Here is a 19,975-nt window from a genome sequence, read left to right as displayed (position 1 = left end):
GTGCTATTACCAAAATGCAAGGACTTTGACAGCAGATATCTGATGAGTGCTGTGCAAACTGACAAACAAAATTCTTATCTCCATGCACTGGAGTTTGATTTAGTACAATAAATCCCAGCACAGCGGTTCAATCATACGGGCACTTTAAATTGCGATGTATCATGAATCACATTAGAAAGAAGACAAACGAATGTATCCTGCTGGGAAGATCACTAATGATTAATAAAACTAGATCAGGTTACTATAAATATGTCCCGGGTTAGAAAAGGTCAAGAATCCTTAAAGGACACTACAGAAAAATCATATTCAAGAGAAAAAGCAGTACAGTAGTAAATTGAATTAAAAGGAGTCCTAGAAACCAAATCTTTCTGTATTAAGCAAGCAAGGCTAATAAAAATCTAGGGCACAGACAGGATTAGTTTGGCTGCAGGATACATAGCAGATAGGATAGCAAGTCAATTCTATATTAAAAACATGAAAGTGGAAAAGAAACATTTCAGAACTTAATGTTTCTGTATATTTTTCCTGCATCTAACTTTTAACTCTGTTAAGAGAAGCAACACAACTTTACTTCTGGTAATACCTTCTGGTAATAGAATCTGGAATTTGAATTAATCCTTTACATATTGCCCTTTTGGGATGACTTCCACCAGATTCAAAGGACACACTTTCTGGAAAGTTTGCTGTAAATGGAGTGATAAACTGAACTGATCTGAGAGCCCTGAAAGCTTGAGGAGACCCAGATGATGTGGGCATCTTTCTTATTCAGTTATGGGAAGAAGCCAGGAATGCAAGACCTGGCTCCTCCAGTCAGCTCCATACTCTGCTGAGTAATGCACAGGGGGCTGTGTGCCAGGACTGCAGAGTGTCCAGTCCTGACCAACTGCATTAGGCTCAGAATAAAATGATATGACTTCTTATGGACTTCTTTTTCCTAATCAGTCAAAAAGTTACGGGAAAAAAAAAGTTCCAGATAAATACAGCCTGATATGTTAAAAAACCAGATCCCTTCACAGAGATTCCCAAACCAGCAGCCTTACAGGGACAAGGTTTCCCCTTTTGGAGAATACCATTGCATCTGCCCATACCATCTGTTTAACTCACTGGAGTAATATTAAGAGGTGCTCTTGACAGACTGCCAGGCCTGGTGCCCTTGAAGGCGTGTGCACAGGGATGTACTGGATGCAGGACTTGCAGATGGGAAGCGCCCACTCAAATTACCAGCTCTCATTGTTTGAAACAAAAGCCACTCAAAGCAAGGGAGCTCTGCACAAATCATTACCAGCACCTACAGATAAGCAGAATTCAGCGGGATTGTTACTACTCTATTTACACAACGAAAATTAAAAGCAAGTAAAAAACCTACATTTCAGGGGGAAAAAGTATTTACAATTTTGATTCCCCATAAGAAATATTACAGGCTCCACATTTTACATGATGTTTTATCTTAGATAAGGTTTTTCCTACCCTTGAGGATACTTGGTGGTGGGATTCTCTCCAAAGGTGTGGAGAATTGCCATGGTGCCAGTTTAAAAATTCTATCCCATAACTCCAGCTCCAGCACGGGCACCAACCCACCAGGGCAGTGGGGGTCACATCTGCCTACCACCATGCTGGGGCTGTGGTTTCCGGAGCAGAGCAGCCCCTGGGACTACCTCGAGCAGACAGATCAGCACAGCTCAGTTGCCTCTGCTGTCATTTGACTGCCCTGCCAATACTTCTTGCATTGCATTTTATTTTGGTCAGAGCTTCCTATCTGCTCTTTGGGACCTCATATTTATGCTTCCTGGGAGGTCAGATGTGCAAGGGTTGCCCTCAGTGCCAAGGCCTCAAGTAGTCCCCGTTTCTCAGAGGGTTCTTCTAGAGAGCAATAGCACACGAGTCCTTATCTTCCGCTTGTGCAAGAGAAGTGAGGTGCAGTTTTGGCTGATCATCAAATCAGCCTCATGGTTTCCTGGATGTGCAGTGAACTCACAAACCCTCGACATCTTCTGTAACTGCAACCTGCTGCGTCAGTGTGACACGATATGTTTGGACTGCACGTGTTCCTGTGACACTGTAAACACGGCAGCAATGCAAAACAAAAAAGCCCCTGCTTGGCATCATCAGCCTGGCTTCACAGATAACCAGCACCTCCCTGTCAGGGTAGCCAGGGAACTGGGAATGCCAGCACTAAGGAAACCAAACATTACAGTAGAGCAAATCTGGATCTGACTTTGGAATGTAAAGCTATCATATTCAGTGCTGAGATTCCTATATATCCACTGTCTAAACATCAAAGCAATTCAAAAATTCACAAGCACACAAGGAAAACTTCCCCAAAACGAATGGATAAGAAACCAAGTCAAGAGGATGTCTGTTGGGGAGGATGAAAGTTTGGTAAGAAAGTGTCACAGATATGTAGGCTTGGCAGAAAGATCTCTGAATGTAGAAACTGGGGATGAGATAGAAATGAAAGCAAGTTTTGATATAGAGTAAAAGATGTTTTGCTGAAACACTGACCACTGAATAACTCAGAAGGCAAAGGTTGGAGATCAGTTGGAAGGAGATTTTTATGAATAGGACAAAGGTATGTGACTACAAACAAAGACATGTTTTTCACCAAGTAAATAAGTCTCAAGAAGAGCATAAGTAAATAGAAAACATGTCTTTACCAAAAAGAGAGATATGGCAGGCAAACAAGAAATGTCGGTGTAGGAAGAAAAAGAGAGGTCTGAGAATTTTCCACTGTAAGCTTAAATTGTAACTTACTTACTCTTGTGATTGGATAATAATGACTATAATATGGTGATGGTAGTAGTTATGATAGGCTATAGGCAGATGTAAAGGTATTGTGTATGGTGCTTATTGGTTGTTATGTATTAAGATACTCTGCAAAGAAAAGTATATAATGTTTTGTAACTTGAACAGAAGGTGGCTTCAGGTATGCCTACAGCTGGAGCTGGCAGCTGTAGGGCTGGCTCTGGATCCCCACTCCCTGAGCTGCTGTAACTTCGCCTATGCAATAAACAGCTTTCAAGAGAGCCGCCTGAAGTCCAGACATCCTTCGTGAAACTTTCTCCTATAGATGTCCCATTGGGTTAATCAGTCTTCACTAACATTTATCTCAACAAAGTATTTGAAAGAGAAGACAGGGTAAGCAGCTGCCCTCCCAAGAGTTTTGTATCCACCAAGGCTCAGGATATCAAAGGAGCTTTGTAAGGACTCTCTACTGGGCCACCACTTGGAGTTGAGCCATTGAGGGTGAGCATCTAAGGGCCAAATCCAACTTAGGTTTCAGCAACTGTACACACCTGTTTTCAGTAGGTGAAAAGATGAGAGACCCTGTAAGGAGATCGTGCAAATATCCACCATTTCTAGAGCAGCAGTTAAAGGACAAGGAAGAAAAAAAATTCCTTTGATGTTATCTGGAATTCATTTCTTACGCCCAAAAATGTGAAACCAAAAGAATAGGTTTTGTACAAATTAAAATGTTGCATTTTCTTTTCATGTACTTTTAATGAATGATGGACTGCATTTCTTTTTAGAAAAATTATGACAAAGGATTTCTGTTGGCTGCATCCCAAGAAATTACTCTGAAAGTGAAGTAATTTTCATAAAATAAGATTATGCTCATGATGGAGATGAAGAAAAACTTCTTCCTCATTCCTGAACTCTGCAACATAACAATTAAGTCTTGTGTCTGGACTATGTCCCATCTCCTCAGACAGAACGAAAAGTAGAATAAAACAGGTAGAATGATATGTTTGCCCTACTGGTCTGTTGAATAGAAGATACAGTAGCAACTCTTTCTCCTGTCATCATCTTTATAGCATACAGGCCTCCCAATATTTCTCCTGTGAAAGGCTGGATGTTGGACTGCATTTCAGCAAGTGAAACAGGCACTGAAAATGGCACATGTGAGTTCTCCATTCAGCTCAAAACACCCTGGATGGACTGAGGCATAACTTACATTGGTGCAACAGCTCCAGAAAACAAGGCAGGTAGGAAAGAAGGTACGCAGAGGTGTAGGAAGAAAACAGGAATTCATACAATTAAATAAGTGTCCAAACCTAGCAGTGTAACTCAGAAAAAAATCAGCTGAATTTAGATATAACCCCATGGGAAGAGGTGGAAAAATAACTTGGTAGAAGATGTCATAATATGGACCTGAGGATGGGCAAGATGCTGGTGCTGTCCAAACAGATTAAGAAAGGAAGTAGTGATGAAAGTTTGTGGGCAGAGGCTGAATGGGGCACTGAGCAACCTGATCTCATTGAAGATGTCCCTGCTCATTGCAATGGTCTTGGACTTGATGATCTTTAAAGGTCCCTTCCAACCCAAACTGTTCTATGATTCTGTGATTCTATGAAAGGCTCTGCTTCAGTTGCATGGAGCTTCAGATGACAGGTAGACATCCTCAAGGAGACATCATCAGGGAGACAAGTCAAGATTTTACCTTGGACCAGGAATAATTGTGGGTTGGGGAGGCAGATTTCAGGTTTGTCTTAGAGTCTCTGTCCTCTGAGAACTACAACCTACCCAAGAGATACTAATGAATTAGAAATACTAATTAATTAAACCTCCAGGTACTTTTTTAACAATAGGTAAGTAATAGTAGATCCATCATAGAAATGGAAATGGGTCAGATCAGGCAAGGAACATCAGAAAATTGCTCAGAACCATATCGGATTTCAGCAGCAGCTAGGAAGTAAACACGGGAGCCTGGAGTTACCTTTCCAAATTGACATGACTCTCCACCCTGCCAACTTACTTAATGTTTGCTTACATTCTAAGATCCAAATGTATGTACAGTGTCTCCACTGTACAAACACTTCTCAGTTCTCTACAGTATCTCCTAAAAACTTTCTGCACACAGATCTTCTGTGGCACTTGTTATTAAAACTGTTCCTCCAGAACAGCTTTTCTGTATGCAGAGCTTTCAAAATATTAAAAGAAACCAAATCCCTGACTTGCAAATGGTGCTTAGTCACTGTTGTGCTGTATTCAGACTTCCCTGTGGCAAGGTGTTATATTATAATTGGAAAGACAATCATACATACTGGGAATTCTCTTGTACCAATAAATATTTCAGATGATACAATAAGTGAAGAGTCAGAAGCAATAAGTGAATCCCACTGCAGCTGATATTCAAAATTACCTGCAGTCTTCCTTCAAGAAGAGGTGTTTTAACACTGCTGTTCAATCATGCTGGTTGTCAGGTAATCCTTCCTCATAACACCCTTTAGGTTGAAGTTGACAAGCACTTAGATATTCCACAGGGACTGCACTTTGACAAGTTTTATATTAACCCACACTTTTTTTCTTAACCTGGTTAGTAGCATATCTAAAGCTGTATTTGAACTTATTATTAGGTAAATGGGAGATGCTATCAGTTTCTCATTTAACAGAGTTATATGAATATATCACAAAACCGAACTCTAAAAGAATACAAACGTGTTTCTGCCAAGATATTTTCTATTAAGCAAATTAAATGCACATATTCATTCTTTCACTCTTCTCTGCATAAAATCCAGGCAAATTTTCAGAAGAATAATGGGAAAACCTATGTGATCAAAATGTCCCACACCTTCTCTTCCACACGCCATTTTCCTGCTGCCTGTAGCTATGTAGTTACTTCTGCACTGACATTTCTTACATAACCCATTTTGGTGCCTAGGAATGTGTTTGATTTAGATTCACACAAACATGAGAAAACAGGTAGTTTTGTCTTGTTTCACTTCTCCTAGATTGGAGGATCAATCCTCTGCTGGAGATGTAAAACTTTAGGACAGCTAGAGGCTGAATAATCTCTCTTCAAACTTTGAAACTCTCTGCAAGTTTCCTTAATAACTTGTTCTCCACATGGCTATTAAAAATGTATGAAAAGCAGAGCAAAATATCAAACCGACTGTTGCTACAGAGGATGCCAGCGGTCCCTCCTTGTTTCATGAGCATAAAACCCTTACATTTAGACTGCAGGATAAACTTATGTAAGGCACTGCAGTGAATGAGAAAGCGACACTTAGACTTGTCCCTGGTGAAGGGGAGATCAGCACACTGCAAACAAGCCGAGCATCGCTCCCCTCTCTGCCACCCAGGAAGCGCATCCGCCACCGACCCCAGCGAGAAGCAGCAGCACAGGCTCTATCACGGCTACCTTCCTTCCCTTTCCCTAAAGGATTAAAAAAAAAAAAAACAAAAACCAAAAAAACAGGCAAAAGTACCGTCTCGTCCTCGCACAGAGAGGGGGGAAAACACGTGGAGCAGCATTTGCCCATCCTGGCAGGACAGCCACCCCCACCGGACCGACACCCACCGGACTGCCGCCAGCCTGGCCCGGAGCCGGACGATGAGCCCCGGGCGGTGACACTGTCAGAAAGGATGTCACGTCCCCGCGCGCCGAGACCGGCCAAGGGGACTTGTCAACCTGATGCCTCCCGGGGCCCCGGGGGATGCGGGGGCCGGGACGGTGCCGCGGGCGGGCGGCAGCGGAGCCCGGCGGGTGCGGAGCGGCGGCAGGATCGCCCCCCGCCAAGCGCTGCCCGCTCCCCGCCCTGCCGCCGCACCGCTGCTCGCCCGCTGGGTCCGGCCTCTCCCGAGAAAGGTCGCTCCGGCTGGCAAAGGCTTGCCCACAGCAGGGCACGTCCAGCAGCGCCATCGCAGGGAAGTGCTGGGGCGGGCGGCTGCCGGGACGGGGTTGGAAACTTCGCAGCGACAGCCCCAAACGCGCTGAAATCCGAGAGTGAGCCTGGGCTCTCAGCCAGAGTGCCGCTGCGTTCTCATCTTCGTGCCGCATCCAGAGTCACTGATCACCGCAGTCCCCGTGCTCCGCAGCCGCCCGGACGCTGCCTTTAAGCTGAGCGTGCCCCGGCCGGCTGCCGGCGCGGCCGCTCTCCCGCAGCGCTCCCAAATCCACTCCTGCCGTGACTCGGGCAGCGCGGCTGCGGTGCCTCTGCACGGCGCCTCTGCCGCACTGGGCCCCCCGGCCGCCGTGCGGGCTCTGCGGCTGCCCCGCGGCTCTGCGCGGTCCTGCGCGGCTCTGCCGGCGCGACCCGGGCCGAGCGCAGCGCTGCGCGGCTCCGCGGGGCCGGGCGCGGGCGCTGCCGGCCAGCGGCTCACTCCAGACCGCGACACCGGGTGTCCCCCAGCCTCCCGAGACGCTCTAATCTCCCTGAAAGGATTTTCCCAGAAGTCATTTATTTAAGTCGCGAGGACGATGAACACCCTGTGGATTTCTGTGGCTCCTTTTAATGGCAAAACCAGATCTCTGCAGCGTACCCAGAGACTTTTGTAATCCTCGACGGCTGGCGTAATTTTTTTGGCCATGTATATATGTATTTACACCACATAACCTAACCCTAACCGTGACCTGCATATACACGCGGGTGTGTTATGTATGTCCGGTCTGTATCCACTTGCCCACTGGGTACACATTTCCTTGGCAGGACCCAGGACATGGAGCTGCAGCAACCTCACTTCTCCTGGGCTGTTGCTTTTGGCACGACATATTTTCCTCTAACAATTTACACTCAAGACAATGCTGGGAAAAGGCAGAAGAGTTCAGTGACTCACACGCAAGGTGGTGTTTGTTCACTGTTCGCAACCTGAAAACGACTATTTTCCTGAAAGCCGAATCACTACCAAACATACAGAAAAGTGTCATTGCCCTTAATGCTGAACAGCTCTGCCTTCTGCTGGGAAAGATGCTCACATCTGTGCTTCTCTGGACAGGTGCTTTTGTTTTTATTTTAATGTATGTTCAACAGTGATTGGTGATGCATAAAAGTGATTTTGAAAATAGGAACCAACAAGAATGTCCACCAAAACTGTATTAAATTACATTTAAATGTTCAGGTAACTTCAGTTTGCGTCTGCTCTTCCTCAGCCCTGCCAGGACTTCAACTGAAGTTTTAGAATATCACAATCAAGTAATTAAAAACAAACAAACAAACAAACAAACAAACCCAACAACATAGAAACCCCACCTAACAAACAAATAAACAAAAAAACAAACCCAAACACCAAACCAAATTAAAAATTTCACTCCAAATACATGTCTTTTAACACTTGTGTTCAAGACCTAATTTTCTTTACAGCATCTGAAAATTAATTTGGTTGGCTACTGAACAGCTACAGAGTAGAGGTAAAAAGAGACTTCCTTGTGTGGTGAAATAGTTTCATCCTCACTGTAGGAGCTTCTTTTTTTGCCACACAACCTGAAGTCTGTAGTTTGGATCTTTTACAGTCCAAATCCCGACAGGAAACTTCCTAACCACCATATTAAAAAACCCACATAACCACCTGTAGACAAATTACCACAGCCATTTCTCTGAGCTGGCTATTAGAACTACAGTATTTAGATCCACAGGTCTGACTAACAGGCAGGGAATATAAAACCCAGTCATTATTCCTTTTGCTATGCTTTTAAAATGAAGTACTCATCTTCTTCAATTACTTTGCTAATAAGGGGGGATTTGCTGTTTGCACGTGATTATAAATCTGAGGTAAAGATTAGCTAGCAAGGTCTATGCACCACTTTAGTACCACTTAAGCACTAAACTGGAAGAGAAAATATTTAAGTGAAACTTAAATATAGCAGAAATCACATGTTGTTCTTCTGGCAAGGGTCAATTGAGGCCCCAGAGGCCAATTTAGGATTGATAAAGGATAAGGATGTGCTTGGGAGAGCTGCTGGGCTCTTTGGTCAGCTTAGATCCTTTTGGAGAAAGTGAGACCAACCTCAATTTGAATTAAACCTCATCTTTCAGGTCAAGGTGTGTAGCCTTAAGGTGAGAAAAGACACAATACGAGAAAGCAAACACAAAATGGGAACTATTTTAAAAAGCAATTCCTCAGTCAAACGCAGGAACAAGGAGCATGAAGAAGGAATTTAGGAGAGGTCTCTGTGGTGGCAGCCTGCTGACAGGTGGGTTACCATGTGGAGGACTTTGAACACACACCTGAAGGCAGCAATGCCTCAGGAATTAAGGATATAGAAAAGGAAATGAACATAACTGAGACAGGAGCAAAACACTCAGCAAAACAGGCACATCAGAGGAGAGGACAGCCCCTACACCCAAATTCTATGAGAACTGGGACTTTAAACAACAGGTTCAAAACAAGGTTTATAAATTACTGATTCTTAATTTTAAAATGCTAGAGTCATCTGCCTGATTTCAGTGGCCATGTGGCACTTGGATCAAATACTGAGAGGAATAATACTTTAAAAAAACCTTGTTAAGCACAACAGAGCACCAAAGGCAGGTAGATCCACACCAGTGCAGACTGCTGCCTTTGTACACCAAAAGAATTGATACTTTTAGAGAAGAGTAATATGTAACTCCCACCTATTGGGGACCAAGTGACCATGTGGTGCCAACGACAACATTGATCATCAGGCCGGGAAAGACTGGGAGCTGCAGAAAAAGCGTTAAGCAGGGAGGAGGCCTTTGGGGGAGAGGAGAAGGAGTGGCAGTAAATGGAACTGTTGGACTGAGCAGAGATAATGAATGGAGCTGTTCAAAGATCAATCCTTGGGGCAAGTTATGTCGTTCACTTTTGACCCTGGTCATATATTAGTGAGTGCTAATGAGATGATGGATGCACTGTCCATCAAGGGGCGAGTCAAAACACCATGTTTATCAAGGTGGATGCTATTTAGGGCTATAGGAGTGGTCATAATAAGAAATACAGAATACTGAGCAGTCCAAGGTCCCAATCACAGGGACAAATAACAGGAAATTCAAGTAGAAGATGGAAACTCATCAGCTGGAAATAAGAGCAAAAAAAAGTGTTGCTTATCCAGTCATGGGATGACTGAGAACTGTGTCTATGGTACACCTCTGAACAAAGGAAATACAGCCTTAGGCTCTAGGAAAGACTAAGAGGGAAGTTTAAATGCCTTAAGAAAAGCCACAGAGAGATCTCGGCTGAAACCTCACACAGTTCTGGTCCCCTGTGTTTTGGGGATACCAGTTCTGAGGCAGGGATATAGCCCACACCACCGGAGGGGTGCTGTGTAAATACACATCTGCTTCTTCTAAGAAAACAACAGTAAAGTTGGCAGTGACAGCTTTCTATAAATACAGGGAGGACAACACTAAGAGAGGCAGAAGTACTTCAAGGTCAAAAAATGTATTTACATAAGAGTAAAAGGGTATGAACTTGGGCATACCTAAGTCACAAGAGATTCTGAAACAGTCCTCTGGTAGAAACAGAGGAAAATATAATGACTTTCAAGCTGAAATTTGATCATTTTAGGGAAGAAGCTATGGGATTTGGCAACAGGGAGGGACGGGATTTGATGACCCAGAATGAACTTTGCTAGCCTTTCCTATCCATGCAATACTGCTTGTCTGTGCATTGTCACCAGTATATTGCTACGCATTTTGCTGATGGTCCACGCCCAGAGTGTGAATGTGCCTCTGCAAAATGCTTTGCGTGGAGCTCTGTCCCAACAGATCTTGCTCACATTGCCCTTCAAAGCAGAATGAAGAAGTCTGTGGATAAGACACAGATCAACATGGGCTGGAAAATGTGCACTGTTAGTTAAAAAAACACTTTTCATAAAAGTTGTAGTTTTGTTTCATTACTAGAAAGAGAAAATACAGGTAAGTTCCCCAAAGAAAGGTGTTCCTTATGTGCAGGATTAGCAACAAATATAAGAAGAAAGAAGTCTGATAAAATTAGATTTTAAAACATAAAATTAAGTGCACAAAACAAGTGACTTAACAGGGTATGTTTTACAATATTTATTGACTTCAGTGGAAACACAATGTAGTTAGCACCTCACAGGGCAAGACTCCTAGGTAATTAAAGGCCAAGGAGGATATCTACATGTTCCTAAATGTCCCAGGGGAGTTGCTTAGTCTATAAACAATCTATTCTAATGGTAAAGAGGCACCATGGGCAGCAAGTTTTCCATACAGTGACAGAATCAGTGCTTTCCTCCATGATGCACGTAATACAATTCCTATTTACTGTCCAAGCAATTTTAATATTTTACATCTATCTGAACTAAATTGGAAGAGGTAGGGATAAATTAGCCATATTTTATAATTTACTACAGTCCCCAAATGGGGCACATTATTCTCTTTAGCTCCATAATGGTCTTTATGTATCAATATCACTCTGCTCAAACCATCTCATCAGGGTTCTATACTTATATACTTATATTCTAACATATATAAGAAGATTTGCATTCCTAACCATTAGTATCTGATGCTTCCCTGTTTTATCGAGGCTGGCTAAACTTTCCTGGGAGAAATACACTGCTTTGCCTGGATTTTCACAGTGCAAAGATACGGCAAAGTGTGAAGATGGAGATCCATGGAGAGGGAAAAACCAAATGGAAGTCTTGGGAAAGCTCTGGGAGATAAAGGTAGTAACACAGTGCTATGTGTGTCACTGAGCAGGAGAATCCTCAAGTGAACTGCACATTATTCATCCTTTATGAAGCACTGGAAAGGTTTGCTGAGGGGCATAGCATGCGAAGTATGTCAAACAAATATTTAATTTGAATAGATAACACTCTGGGGGCATGAGCAGCAGAAGACAGTACAAGAAACAGGAAGGGATGTAAATTTTTTTGCAAGAGGACTGCCAGCTCTAGGAGTAAGTTGATAGGGCAGTATCCAGTGCTTATGGAAATAAACATAGGGAACAAGGAGAAAGCTGAAGGAGACAGTGGTTAGAGGGGAGGACCAAGCAGAGTGAAGACAGCACAATGGGGATACAGAGAGAGATAATGGGGAGAGAAGGCTGAGGTGGGGCATTCCAGAAGTTTAAAAACTGCTTGCCGTGGTAAAGAAACAGAAGTACAGGTTCAAAAAAGGAGATGAAACTAAGAAAGGAAAGATCATTCTGCAGATGGCATTTCAGAGGACAAAGGGAAATGCAGTGGTGGAGGGAGACAAGGAACAGGAGACTGCAGGAATGAGGAGAGACGGGACGGTCAGATTCAGATGGCCTGGTGCATAACTGAGACACTGCAACTGCTGTAATGTCTCAGCTCTGGAGAGTGATGGATAAGTCAGGCTATCGGCAGCTGCCGCCTGCTGGCATTCTCTGCAGTCAACAGCGGGAGGCGACCGTGACACCGACATTAAGCACCTCCAAAGGACGCGTGAGGAGAAGTCCGGTTGGCAGCATTCAGTGGGGGCAGGATTTTGTCTAAGGCAGTGCAGAGGTAGGGTAGGACAATGCTATTCCAGTAATGCATTTTGAACAGGAGACTCAGAAATCATTGAGTGGCATGCCAAAGATGGGAGAGCAAGGCAAGGAGAAGGGACATCCAGCACAGCTTCTGAGATTATTACAATCAATTTCTCTGCATGTACTCTCTTCAAACACCGTTACAGTTTGTGTGACAGAACACACAGGTGGACTTTGTCAGGATTTTGATATCTACAAGAGAGAAGCTGAGTATACTGATGGAGCTGCAGACAACTGGGGAGACTGAATTTGTTTTGCAATAAGCCAAACATTGGCCTCAAAGACTGAAATTGATTTATTGTCAGTATTGTTAATTCTTCAATTCTGCAAGGAGTACAACTTGGAAACAGTCTCAACTAGTCCGAAATTCTCTTCCAGTTTCACTTACTGAAACTGCCAGTCACACTGTATTTCTGTGAGTGCTTGAAACCAATGAAGATGAGTGCTGCTGTCAAAGGGTTTTAATCTTCCCCTCTCCTGGTCACTTGTTTTGTCCCAGCTTCCTTCCTTATAGTCACACAAGTGTTTGGGCACGGAATCAGATGGGGGGTAAACTAAAGCAGGGAGAAAGTGGTGAATTTGGGGAGAGTCAACTTTGCTAGCACAGGGCCAACTTCCCCAGAACAAGGAATGGAGTCCACACTCTGCTGTCAGCCAGGAAGAGAATCCTGTCACAAGCCCCTGAACCCTAATCTTGTCAGACTGAAAACTACAGTGGCCCAAGGAAATAAGAAAAGCAAATACATTCACTATTACATTTCACTTTCCTTGTTGGAGGTGCATTACAAGTTTTCTCTGATGCAGCTCTCTCGTTAGCAACACAGTTCTCCACATTGCTCTTCAGACATACTCATGTGGTTCATTATTTTCCAGGTTGGGGCTGTTATTTTTGTTCTTGCCTAACTTAAAAAAAAAATCAGAGAATGTAATACAGTGATTTGGGGATTCCTGAAGACATGAGCAGTCAGTAATGAGTTTCAGTGAGATGATTCAGCCAGAGCTGAAAGTCATGCCAGATGGCCCCAGAATGGCAATTTCTCTTGGATTTATGGTGAGGTTTCACATTTTGTGCATTACTCACTACCATGAGCTTTTAATGATCCTCAGGCAACTTACATGGAAGCAAACATTTTTTAATATAGTTTTTCAACTATACAATTATGCTATTGCCTATTTGGATGAATAGAATGTTTACTCTAGAATTTAAGGAATTAACACGGACTACATGCCCTCTGTTTCTCAAGTGAGAGAGCTCAGCCAGATGAGCCAGATTCAGTTCTCATATAAAAAGAATGTGAGGATCTAAACAAAATTCCTTCAACTTTTGTTATTTCTGCTGGTGTAGCCTTACATTTATTTTAGTGGCAGTAGTTTGCAAGGCCATGGATAAAAAATTCATGAGAGAACAATGCTTTATTTCTACGTTTTCTAGTTCTTGATGTCTGGAAAAGTACAAAGTAAGCATTCCAAATGAACTAGCTCTCGTTGTCAGGGAATTCACGTTTCCTCATATTCAATATCATTTATGCATCAAGATCACAAGGAAAAATGCATGTTTTCACTGAACTCCTCATCTGCCCTCTACCCAGGAATACGTCCCCTGCAAGGCTATATCTAAATTCCAAACCTCTGAGTAGCTGGAAGCAGATGGCCATTTTCTTAAGTCAACTTTGCAGAGAAATGTTCCCTTCTCCCAGCAAACAGGTAATCTCTTCTCCTCCCCTCCTTAGTTACTCTGGGCCAAAGCCAATGACAACTTCAAGCTGCTGTATTTTGAAGCCAAGCAGAGCAAGGGACAAGTGCTGACATCCTGTGACAGCAATTTCAGCGGCAAAGAATTCCAGCAGCTTTACATGGACCAAGTTTCTCCTATAGGAAGGATTCTCAGTGCTCGGCTGAGAAGAATAGTACTTACTACCATTAATGAGAAGTCAAACAAATTCAGTTGTGGGCTTGGAATGTTTTTATACAAAAAAACCCTATCTCAGATGATTTTTAGAACTCATTGCCGAAAAGCCTCATTTATACTATCTCCCCTGTAGTTAGAGCTGGTTTTAAGAAGGAACCATAATAAACAGTTCTCAAATCATTATAATAACCACACCACCTTCAGAAGTTATGACGTGTGAGAAGTGATTGTAGGAAGCAGCATGTGAATCAGACCTCAGGGGTGAGAGCAAGGCCCAGGAATTTTGGGAGGATTGCAGCTGAAACCTTTTAGAGTTTGTTTCTGGAACCAGATAGCTCAGACCTGAAAGGGGGGTAAGCAAGAGACATGTTGTACTTTGGGTATATGACTCAAAAGTGTAGCTACATACTCTTGGATGGCTGTGAGGACATAGAAGGAGTATCAAGGAGATATACTTTCCACTTGAAATGTGGAAATGTCCTTGGAACACAATAATTGCCATTTATATATAACTTTGAGTCATGGTCCATCTAATTTAGATCCTGCATCTAGCCATGATTATTGCCAGAAAATTCAGAAGAAGGTGCAAGTAACCCTGCATTAGAGAGTGTGATGAAAAGATGTTCTGCATGGAAAACTCATCCTGACATCTATCTGAAAAAGGCTTCCAACCTCAAAATAGGCATCTCCCCTCTAACACATATTGCACCACCAAATATTAAATGTCCAGATATTCTTGCTACCTACAGATCTTAGTAGACTTTAAGGGCAAAGGACAAAGGGATGGTTCAATCAAGTAACACAATTTTTGTATCACAGGACATGATATTTTACACAGTTGCTGTTCTATAACTACATTCGATGAAAACATCCCCTCTACAAAGGCATCCATTGGCAAACTGCTGACAAGGTGTGGATCTGCTTTCTCTTCTCACAGTGGTTTCTTCTAATAACTGATCATCTCTAGTCCTAAAAGTCTGTGCTTCTGTTGCTTCTCTGTTTCCCACATGCTTCCTTCACGTTGAAGCTGCAAAGCTTCTGCTTCTGGACAGTGGTTTCTGCTAAATTTTCCCCTGCTTGAGGTAAGTACTTTCTAGTACACAGCACTACCTTCTTATGAGGACTCTTCTGCTCTGGACTCAAGCCATTTTGCCCTTTTTCACAAAGGAAATCAATTGTTTTCTACTGTCTCTCACAAAGAGGCATTTTTCCAGATCTCAGAGTTGCTTATTGCTCTTCTCTGTTTCCTCTCTATTGTTTCGCTGTTTTCTGAAGTTGTCTGAGCACCAGTGCTAAATGTCATATAATCACGATCAGTCTCCCCAGTGCTGAATGTGCAGGTGGTACCACCCTCTTATTTCTTGCTGCATCTCCGCTTACTCACCTGAAGATCTTGACAGTTTTTCATAACACATGCTCACAGTAGGAGCTCATGTTGATTTGTGCTGACACCAGAAACTCTTAATTGCTCCCAGGATTACTCCCTTCCAGCTGATGGCCAGACCAGTTCCAAGCAGAGCTGGTTTCAGCCTGGCTTTGCTGCATCCACCACTCAAAGCCAGTGCAGTGGGATTGTGAGTGTGTTGGTTTTACATGCTCAAAAGTGCAGGCAGCTTGCCATCCACTAATCAAATATGTGGCTCTCCAGCTGCTAAAATCTGTAACCACAACCCACACAGACTGCAATGGGGATATGAAGTTGTACCTAAGAAACTGAAGCTCAAATCAGAACTTCACTTAGAAAGGAAGTGCTGCGTTTCTGTCAGCATGTCTATATGTCTATATGAGAGGTTTTTGCAGATGTGGCACACGGTCTTGAAACACGAGGTGAAATAGTAATCACAGTCTATCTGTATTTTCAAGCCTTGCTTTCCACTGGAACAATCTCACATCTGCCAGGAAGCTTGGTCAACAGGGAAAGTTCCACTACATTGCTGCAAAATCCCTCTTGTGCGTCAGCTCAGAATGCATCTGCTGATGCATCTACATAAGAGGTCTTGTGATATTTACACTCTCACCCCCTGGGACTGCGACAGTAATTTTGGAGAGACAGGAAATTATATCAGCAGACCGTTCTAGCTTAGGAGTATGCAGTGGTGAGGGAACACAGTAAATAATCTGAAGTCTTTCTACAAATGACATTTAAAAATGCCTTTGGGACCGGGGAAATGTAAGAGACGGTCCGAAGATCCCTCATCTGCCTCACGATCATCGCCAAGGACAGAGACTGAACATAGGAGTCCTGGCCTGGCTGAGGTGGGATGTCTCCCAAGTGCTGCCTGCGGGTGTGCCCACTGGGAACTGGTACGCATTCCTGAGGAAAATTAGTGCAGGTCGCAATGGACTGCGCCGTTCTTGCTGCCCAGGCAGGAAGGACTGCGCTGAAGCGGAAAGGAGTGACCTGCCCTGTACACCTGTCCTGTACCTGTTTCCCAAAGCAACAGGCCTCATAACATCGGCTGTAGATCTCCTCACCTTTTGGGGAAAGGAGGGAGATGTGGAGATACAGCTAGAAAGCAGAAGTGAGAGCACTGCTAAACTCATGTCAGCTAACGCTGCTAGGCTGCAAACCATGGCAGGCAGTACTGCCTATGAAAGGCATGCTTGGTATGTAACTGTGATAGTCAGTGCTAGCTTCTAGTTTTGCAATGTTATTATGAAACATAGATATGGCCTTGGCCAGTTGCCCCTCACTTCTGAAAAGGACTATAAAGGAACTTTCTAAATTAACTAAGATGAGATCTCCCCACGGAAAGAAGACGAATCTATTGGCAGAAGGCCATGAGGACTTCGTCTCATCTGTTGGTAGCTATTACCCCCCTTTTCTTCCTCTTTACCCTTTTACTTTGTTTTTCTTTATCTCTCTCTCTTTCTCTCCTCTATTGCATTACTGTGTTGTGGGCCCTTAATAAAGGTGCGCTGTTCTGAATAAAATTGAAATCCCTTGTGTCCTTTTACACTCTGAGATCAATAAATGAACCATCACGACCCTCGCTTGTATTAGCGGATTGTGACAGGAAAGAAGACAGAACATTTATTTAAGTGCCTCTAACACTCAGTAACTTCTAGTACTTCATTTTAACTAAAGATTGGTGAAATTAAGTTTTACATGAAACAGAAGATATTCCAAAACTATAGGAAAGAAGTTCAAGAATTATAGTCATATGTGTGGCACCTACACAAATACATGGCATATATCCAACTGTTCCATGTTTATTTCTAAATTAATCCTTTTCATGGTTCTAGCCATTGCTTTGAGTATGTTATGGTCCTTTGTAATGTGTTTGTTTTTAAGAATACCAGTTAGTAAGAGGTGAAAGCAAAAAAATCAGGCCAAATATCTGAAAACTTCTACCAAATCAGGAGGTGATCTCTGTTTTTTACAGTCAGAGCAGAAAGAAATCCCAAAACCTTTTTTCTTTTGCAACATGGATCCCACTGGAAATGCAGAGATACCTGGACAACATCCAGTCCCTCCTAAACATTTTCCTTCTACTTTCCAGGGCAAAATAACTTGGCAGACACTTAAACCTATCAAGCATATCCTTCCCTAACCTGCAAGTTATCTGTGGGTTGTCATTGCCTCTTCAGAGGGCTGGGGAGCTTTGCCTATCAGAGACCTGTCTTGGTGCTTACCTCCTGCCTGGCAGGAGGTGTGAGGCAGCTTAAAACAGACAGCTCAACATTACACAAGTTTTTCCAAGAAGCTTCAAAAGCCATTTTCAGAAATGCAGCCAACTTCAGCTGCTGAAGGGATCACTGCTTACTTAACCATCTTGCGGTCAGACCAATCCCCCAGGCTCAGGTTCAGCCTGAGCAAGGTGCCTATGCCAGGCATGGGAAGAATGTTCCATGTTGCAGGTGATGCAATACTCCAGATGAAGGGGGAAAATAGCTTTCCCTACTCTTGGGGAAGCCAAGACCCTGCACAGAACTGAAGAGTCATGGGACCAAAAGGGTCCTCTTGCAGCATGCAGCCAACTGCCTGGGGCACCAAAGCTCAGATGTATAAAGGCATCTCCAGCCCCAAATAAGGTCCAAATTCAGGCACCTCTCTGGTAAGTGGTGTTGAACCCCAGCACTCTCCAGGCAGCACACCAAAGGTGCCAGGGCTTCTTGTACAATCCATGGGCAGACACACTCAATATGTCCCCTGAGGGGAAGCATCCCTCTCGGTCTATTCACTGACTGTAGTGTACTAAGCAATAAAAAAAAAAAAAAGCCAACAAAACAAAGCAAGGAAGAAACACAGCTAATTCTCCCTCACAGATGAAACCAGAATGTGGTAATAAGAATAGCTGTGGAGCCTGTTTGCCTCAGAAGCAGCCATCAGCCCAGAAGTGCTGCTGAGGACACGTCCTGCTGCTCATTTCTGCAGCTGCCTGGAGAAATGTGCTGCACCACAGGAAACACCGACAAGGGCAGATGGGACGAACCTGTGTGGGATGTAAAATATTCATCACACCCATTTGGTGTAAATAAACACGAACAGTGGGAGTATTCCTGTCTGCAGAAAGGAAACTACTCGCTGGGCTCTCTTCTGCAGCTCACAGAGCTGCATACATACAACCCTTGCTGCCTCTGCACCTCCTGGTGTATGTGGGTTTGCTTTGACTTCTTGGCTGCCCTCACTATTGCACTTGGGTGACGCACTGGCAGGACATCTCACTGTCCAGTCGTCCAGTGGTGCCTGTCACTGTGGCCCTGTCAGCAATCCCAAGACCTCTGGTGCTCCAGCCCTGTCCCCTGTACAGTCACTGGAAACACAGATCCTCTTCCCAGAGGACAGCTGAAAGCAGAACACATCGCACAGTGTGCTCACATGCATGCAGGTGTGTGTATCCATGCACACACACAAACACATGCCTGTCTTCCCACATAAATCCCCTAAGAAACTAAATATATGGTAATCTCCAGACTCAGTCCATTTGACTCCCCAGTTTTCATCAGGCTTTTGCCTATTTAGATGCTAAGCGCTCCAGGACTGGAACACCATCTTTATGTCATCCTCAAAATGTCTAGCACTTGTTGGGATTAATTGTGGAATAACAAAAATATTAATGTCTTCATTTCTACTGAGAAAGCTATTTGAAGCTCAAATATTAACAGAGGAATACATTAAGTCAGCCAAGTGCTTTCTGTTTTCAACAAACCCAGTTCAATCCCATCATCTTTTTGTTCCTTGTTCTGTGTAATTTGATTAAACACAAGCTAATGTTAACTTAAACAGATTGTATTCCACTGGCAAATAAGAAGATAAAAATTGATTTTTTAAGTGAGGCTAGCCTTTATGTTTTGTGATGGCTAAAACCATAGTATTCCTGCAATTAATAAGCTGGCACATGGTTGGTTTGATGGACATATAGCACTACCAGACCTTTGTTATGGATAATAAATTGTTCCACTTTTTAGACTGTAGAAGCACTAAGATAACTTGAAAAAATTTAAGTTCTGTTGCACTGATCATTGTTGCCAATATTATTACAATGCCTATATAGATCATTATTAGACATGTCTGTATCAATGGACCTGTGCCACTTTGCCCAGAGGGGAATGTAAAGCCACCAGACAAAATTATTGCTGCCAGAGGTGTGAAAATCCAAGCAGGGGGAAGGTAGGGAAGGCCACGGGTGTGTATCTGAGGGCAGGAGAGCTCCTGGGATGCTACAATGGGCATCTCCAGGTGAGGCTCCAGCCACAGAATGAGCGATCATGTGATGCCTGAGGCTGGCCACATGGGAGAGGGGGACATGGATCTGCCAGAGGGACAGGTTACTGAAAAGTAACCACCAGCATGTAAATATATGTCAAGTTACGCAGTGGTCACTGCTTCTTCTGGGAGGGGAACTCAGTATTTGCCCTCTCTCTAGG

The 19,975-nt window shown here is 43.5% G+C and overlaps 1 protein-coding gene across 4 annotated transcripts in view; it reads right to left on the bottom strand.

Annotated features, from left to right (window-relative positions):
- The window catches only part of MTUS2 (microtubule associated scaffold protein 2), a 269,885-nt gene that overhangs the window by 25,808 nt on the left and 224,102 nt on the right, over positions 1 to 19,975 (bottom strand). The window lies entirely within an intron of this gene.

The sequence above is a fragment of the Corvus cornix genome, chromosome 1 (assembly GCF_000738735.6).
Source record: "Corvus cornix cornix isolate S_Up_H32 chromosome 1, ASM73873v5, whole genome shotgun sequence".
Taxonomy (NCBI): Eukaryota; Metazoa; Chordata; class Aves; order Passeriformes; family Corvidae; genus Corvus; species Corvus cornix.
This window is presented reverse-complemented; position numbering and strand designations above follow the sequence as displayed.